Here is a 7,080-nt window from a genome sequence, read left to right on the forward strand (position 1 = left end):
GCAATGTGCTGTCACGTCCTTTTACACAAGAAACTGGTGTACCTCAGGGGGGGGTGCTCAGTTGCACACTCTTTATTGTTAATATGACAACACTTCGTGCTTCCTTACCACCGACCATGTTGTATTCCGTCTATGTGGACGACATTCAAATAGGTTTCAAATCCTGTAACCTCGCAGTGTGCGAGAGACAGGTACAGCATGGTTTGAACAAGGTGTCAGGGTGGGCAGAGAACAATGGATTTAAAATCAATCCTCAAAAGAGTTCTTGTGTTTTGTTTACAAGAAAGAGAGGCCTGGTTCCGGATCCTTGCTTAGAACTGTGTGGACAACAGATACCTGTAAACAAAGAGCACAAATTTCTAGGTGTTGTACTTGACAATAGACTCACTTTCGTCCCACACATTAAACATCTTGAAGAAAAGTGTCTAAAAACAATGAACCTAATGAAACTTCTAGCCCAGAATACGTGGGGTAGTGACAGGAAGTGCCTAATGAATCTCTATTAGAGCCTAATCCGGTCACGATTAGATTATGGTGCCGTGGTATATAACTCTGCCGCCCCGAGCGCGCTAAAAATGCTAGACCCTGTACACCATCTAGGTATCCGCTTAGCCACGGGCGCTTTCAGAACAAGCCTGATTGGAAGCTTATATGCTGAATCGAATGAATGGCCTCTCCACCTACAGAGATCATACATAAGCTTTACATATTTCCTTAAAGTGCGCTCTAATCCTGAGCAACCACGTTTTGATACCGTTACCGATATGACGTGCGCTACACTTTTCAGCAATCGTCCCTCCATAAGACAGCCTTTCTCGCTGCGTGTGAAGGAGCTTAGCGATGAAATGCATATCCCACTCCTCGAGCATCGCTTAATGCACCTAACCAAGCTCTTACCTCCTTGGGAGTGGCAGGTGATACAATGTGACATATCCTTTATAAAAGTTACAAAGCACGCTCCTGAGGCCGAAATCAGAATGCATTTCCTAGAACTTCAGTACAAACACTCCTGCGCAGAGTTCTACATAGACGCTTCGAAGTCAAATGCCGGGGTATCCTATGCAGCCGTCGGCCCATCCTTCTCGGAATCCGATGTACTGCATCCGGAAACAAGCATCTTTACGGCCGAGGCCTGCGCATTACTCTCTGCTGTGAAGCATATAAGAAAATCAAAACTTCCAAAAGCAGCGACCTATACAGACTCTCTAAGCGTCGTGAAGGCCTTAATGTCACTCTACAAACATAAAAATCCCGTATTCAATGAACTGTATTCGATATTGTGTAAAGCGTACTCATCTAACCAGAATGTCATAATATGCTGGGTCCCTGGACATAGGGGAATCGAAGGTAACGTTCTGGCGGACGAGATGGCCACGTCCATCACATCGCAAGCTGTTAACCCTACCATTGATGTGCCTGTCACTGATCTGAGGCCTTTCTTACGAAATAAACTGCGAAACCACTGGCAGTGCACGTGGGACGCGGAAACAAATAACAAACTGCACGTTATAAAGCCACAGTTAGTTTTTTGGCCCTCCCCAGCAAGATCTCGGCGAACAGATGTTCTATTCTGTCGCCTCAGAATAGGACACACATTCGGCACCAATAATTATCTGCTTACTGAAAGTGAACCTCCAACCTGTGGTAGATGCGGTGAGAGGCTTACCATTCTCCACGTGCTCCTGGAGTGTCGGGAAGCCGAAACGGAGAGAAAGGAACATTTTCCGACTGCTTACCATTATTACATCCCTCTACACCCGGCTATGTTTCTTGGTAAGGAACCGCTTTTTGACACCAAGGCAGTCCTCAACTTTCTAAATGATGTCGTACTACACGTTATATTCCCACTAAATTCGTAGAGCATCCTCGCTTCAGAGGATGCCACTGCGATAACAGTTTTGCATAGCACATGCCTCCAGGCCCTTGTTTTTCAAGGGCTCTAAGGAGGCAGTAGTGCAGTAGCAAATCTTATAACCTTATATATTTTTACACATCGTATCATTCTTTTTAAATGCATCTTAGTGTTCATAGTACACGTCATAAGTCATCGCCATAATCTTATTATACAGATTTTACGCACGTTCGCGCGACCATTCTTAAGGCCCCTCTACAGCCACGTTACACCAACTTCATCGAACTCATGATTACACTGCGAAGTCATTACCACGGACATGGCGCTCTTTGGCCATACTTGGCCCTTGCGCCATAAAACATCAAACATTCATTCATTAAGATTATATATAGATCCACCTTCACTGGTGCACCTTGACTGATTAAAGAAAGCACCACTGTAGGTTAAATGAGGCGTACAACTCCTGCGGTGGCGGTAGAGTATCTGCCTCGCGTGCAAGAGGACCGTGGTTCGAATCCCGGTGCCGCGCAATTTTCCACCGAAAAAAAACCATGTGTTGAAAAAATTGCATAAACAGGCCTGGAGTGCGGCCTGATCCCGGTGACCAGAACCGGTAAGGCACTCTCTCACCAGAGCAGGATTGGCCACCCTGGTGCAGTACTTGGCCACAACCTTCTATATGAATACAACAATCAAACCCCGGCCCTCAGTCCCCAGCAGCCGCGAAGCAACTGACCACGGCGGCAGTCAGATCTGTGACGCAGCGGAGGGTGCTAAGAATGCCTGGCTCCGGACAGGCCGCCATTGGAATCTGAAGCTGGCAACGTTTAACGTTAGAACGTTATCTAGTGAGGCGAGTCCAGCAGTGTTATTGGAGGAAATAGAGGGTAATAAATGGGATATAATAGGGCTCAGTGAAGTTAGGAGGACAAAAGAAGCATATACAGTGCTAAAAAGCGGACACGTACTGTGCTATCGGGGCTCAGCGGAGAGACGAGAATTAGGAGTCGGATTCCTTATTAATAAGGATATAGCTGGAAACATACAGGAATCCTATAGCATTAGCGAGAGGGTGGCAAGTCTTGTTGTGACACTTAATAAGAGGTACAAATTGAAGGTAGTACAGGTCAACGCCCCTACATCCAGTCATGATGACTACGAAGTCGAAAGCTTTTATGAAGACGTGGAATCGGCGATGTATAAGGTCAAAACAAAATACACTATACTGATGGGCGACTTCAATGCCAAGGTAGGTGAGAAGCAGGCTGGAGACAAGTCAGTGGGGGAATATGGCATAGGCTCTAGGAATAGCAGGGGAGAGTTATTAGTACAATTTGCAGAACAGAATAATATGCGGATAATGAATACCTTCTTCCACAAGCGGCTTAGCCGAAAGCGGACGTGGAGGAGCCCAAATGGCGAAACCAGAAATGAAATAGACTTCATACTCTGCGCTAACCCTGGCATCATGCAAGATGTGGACGCGCTGGTCAAGGTGCGCTGCAGTGACCATAGGATGGTAAGAACTCGAATTAGCCTAGACTTGAGGAGGCAACGGAAGAAACTGGTACATATGAACTAGTCAATGAGTTAGCGGTAAGAGGGAAAGTAGAAGAATTGCGGATCAAGCTACAGAACAGGTATTCGGATTTGATTCAGGAAGAGGACCTTAGTTTTGAAGCAATGAACGACAATATTATGGGCATCATTAAGGAGTGTGCAATAGAAGTCGGTGGTAACTCCGTTAGACAGGATACCAGTAAGCTATCGCAGGAGACGAAATATCTGATCAAGAAACGCCAATGTATGAAAGCCTCTTACCCTACAGCTAGAATAGAACTGGCAGAACTTTCGAAGTTAATCAACAAGCGTAAGACAGCTGACATAGGGAGTATAATATGGATAGAATTGAACATGCTCTCAGGAACGGAGGAAGCTTGAAAGCAGTGAAGAAGAAACTAGGAATAGGCAAGAATCAGATGTATGCCTTAAGGGACAAAGCCGGCAATATCGGTACTAATATGGATGAGATAGTTCAAGTGGCTGATGAGTTCTATAGAGATATATACAGTACCAGTAGCACTCACGACGATAATGTGAGAGAGAATAGTCTAGAGAAATTTGAAATCCCACAAGTAACGCCGGAAGAAGTAAAGAACGCCTTGGGAGCTAGGCAAAGGGGGAAGGCAGCTGGGGAGGATCAGGTAAGAGCAGATTTGTTGAAGGATGGGGGGAACGTTGTTCTAGGAAGACTGGCCATCCCATATATGCAATGCCTCATGACCTCGAGTGTACCGGAATCTTGGAAGAACGCTAACATAATCCTAATCCATAAAAAAGGGAACGCCAAAGACTTGAAAAATTATAGACCGATCAGCTTACTGTCTGTTGCCTACAAAGTATTTACTAAGGTAATCGCAAATAGAATCAGGAACACCTTAGACTTCTGTCAACCAAAGGACCAGGCAGGATTCCGTAAAGGCAATAGACCATATTTACACTATCAATCAGCTGATAGAGAAATGTGCGGAATATAACCAACCCCGATATATAGCTTTCATTGATTACGAGAAAGCGTTTGATTCAGTAGAAACCTCAGCAGTCATGGAGGCATTACTGAATCAGGGTGTAGATGAGCTATATGTAAAAATACTGAAAGATATCTATAGCGGCTCCACAGCCACCGTAGTCCTCCATAAAGAAAGCAAGAAAATCCCAATAAAGAAAGGCGTCAGACAGGGAGATACGATCTCTCCAATGCTATTCACAGCGTGTTTACAGGAGGTATTCAGAGACCTGGAGTGGGAAGAATTGGGGACAAAATTTGACGGAGAATACCTTAGCAACTTGCGATTCGCTGATGATATTGCCTTGCTTAGTAACTCAGGAGAACAACTGCAATGCATGCTCACTGACCTGGAGAGGCAAAGCAGACGGGTCTGTCTGAAACTTAATCTGCAGAAAACTTAAGTAATGTTTAACAGTCTCGGAAGAGAACGGCAATTTACGATAGGTAGCGAGGCACTGGAAGTGGTAAGGGAATACATCTACTTAGGGCAGGTAGTGACGGCGGATTCGGATCATGAGACTGAAATAATCGGAAGAATAAGAATGGGCTGGGGGGCGTTTGGCAGGCATTCTCAGATCATGAAAAGCAGGTTGCCATTATCCCTCAAGAGAAAAGTGTATAACAGCTGTGTCTTACCAGTACTCACGTACGGGGCAGAAACCTGGAGGCTTACAGAAAAAGGTTCTACTTAAATTGAGGACGACGCAACAAGCTGTGGAAAGAAGAATGATGGGTGTAACGTTAAGGGACAAGAGCAGGTGTGGTGAGGGAACAAACGCGGGTTAATGACATCTTAGTTGAAATCAAGAAAAAGAAATGGGCATGGGCAGGACATGTAATGAGGAGGGAAGATAACCGATGGTCATTAAAGGTTACGGACTGGATTCCAAGGGAAGGAAAGCGTAGCAGGGGGCGGCAGAAAGTTAGGTGGGCGGATGACATTAAGAAGTTTGCAGGGACAACATGGCCACTATTAGTACATGACCGGGGTAGTTGGAGAAGTATGGGAGAGGTGTTTGCCCTGCAGTGGGCGTAACCAGGTTGATGATGATCATAATCATGATGAAGCTTTATAAACAGGAAATAAAATATGGCGGTACATTCTTAAAACAGTTTGCGAACCTACACAGTGAGGCCCCTAGCCATGTCACCCGTTACAACGAATACTGGAATGTAAAAACATACCGCACGACATATGGTCTTCAAACACAGGAAAATCAGTTACCGAGATTATTAAATAAACTGAATAGAGAAAATATAGAGCTGGAGTATGTACATTTAAAGAAGTCTAGAAATATTATATAAATGAGCATGTCTTTGACTGCCACTGACAATCTGCAATTACGCTACTCTCTTTTTATCCTTTTTCTCAACGTACTTACGATTTAATCAAGTTATTTCTTCTTATTCTAAGTGACCATGTTTTCATTACCCACTTTTGTTGTATAAGTGTGGATGTTACTTCCACCTGATGAGTGAATTGTATTTATGACTTGTATTTATGACTTGTATTTTTGAATTGTAGTTTGAATTGTAGTGCATTATGTTTTTTTACCTTAGTAAGCTATACCTTCGTATGAATTTTTTCTTTTTAATTGCTTCAAGGTATTTGTTGTGTCATTATTTTCTGCCTTATATCACGGTCATTTTTGTTTCAATTTCCGGAAAATGGAATTCATTTATCAGGGTGTATTATGTACTGTACTGTATTGTGTATTGTGTGTTTTTTTTGTTTGTTTTTTCTGATGTAAGCAATACCGCTATACCGCTGTCATGTGCATGGAGGCCTGCGGCTTTGTCAAGCTGTCATTTATGACAGCTTTTACTGCAGGCCTCCACTGTCGTGTACGCCACATGTGACACAAATAAAGGCATGGCCTACCACGGCCTCTGGGACCCTCTATCGCCACCTTCGACTAAACATTGCATACACAAGCAACCTTCTTTTTCGCAATGTCCTACTAGAAGTCTATCTTCTACAACTGTGGAGCCGTGGATTCTCTGGAGCACATCCTGCTTCAGTGCCCAGCTTAACAAGGCAAGCCATTTCGATATAAAATAAACATGTAAAAGCTCGACTAAGGCCCCGTTACTTTGACGCGGATGCTACTTCCCTTGCCTCACACATGACAACAGCCCAAGACACTTACTTTTTGTTTTTATCTTTAATCATCTTGGCACGTCGGTCTATTTCTCATATGATTGTTGCTATCCCACAAACAATGCTGAGTTATTTTTTATCTGCCGTGGAATTGTCGTGCATGCGAATGGCAGATATTTGCTCATTTAAAGCCGCCCACTCTCCACACATCCGACGTCTCAGCCTTGCGCGGCGAATTAGTACCAGTTCAGTCTCGTTCGGAAAGACTTCCCCGATGCATGAGACAGGCAGCCGAGACCTTGAACTGTTTGGTGTACCTCCCTCCGGACGCGACTAGTGAATTCGCGGTAAGCGAGAAAGTGTTTTAATTTCCTTGTTTTCTTTTTTTCCACACTACATTTAAGTGCTGTTCAATTCCGCCGAAAATATATCGTGTATCTTGCCGCATTTATTGCAGCTTGCGTACGGGAGACTCCGAAACCACGATGTTAGAACCATTGAGAAATACAATGCCGTGCCACCTGCCGCGATCATCAAAACCCGTATACCGCAGATAAT

The sequence above is a fragment of the Dermacentor andersoni genome, chromosome 1 (genome assembly GCF_023375885.2).
Source record: "Dermacentor andersoni chromosome 1, qqDerAnde1_hic_scaffold, whole genome shotgun sequence".
NCBI lineage: Eukaryota > Metazoa > Arthropoda > Arachnida > Ixodida > Ixodidae > Dermacentor > Dermacentor andersoni.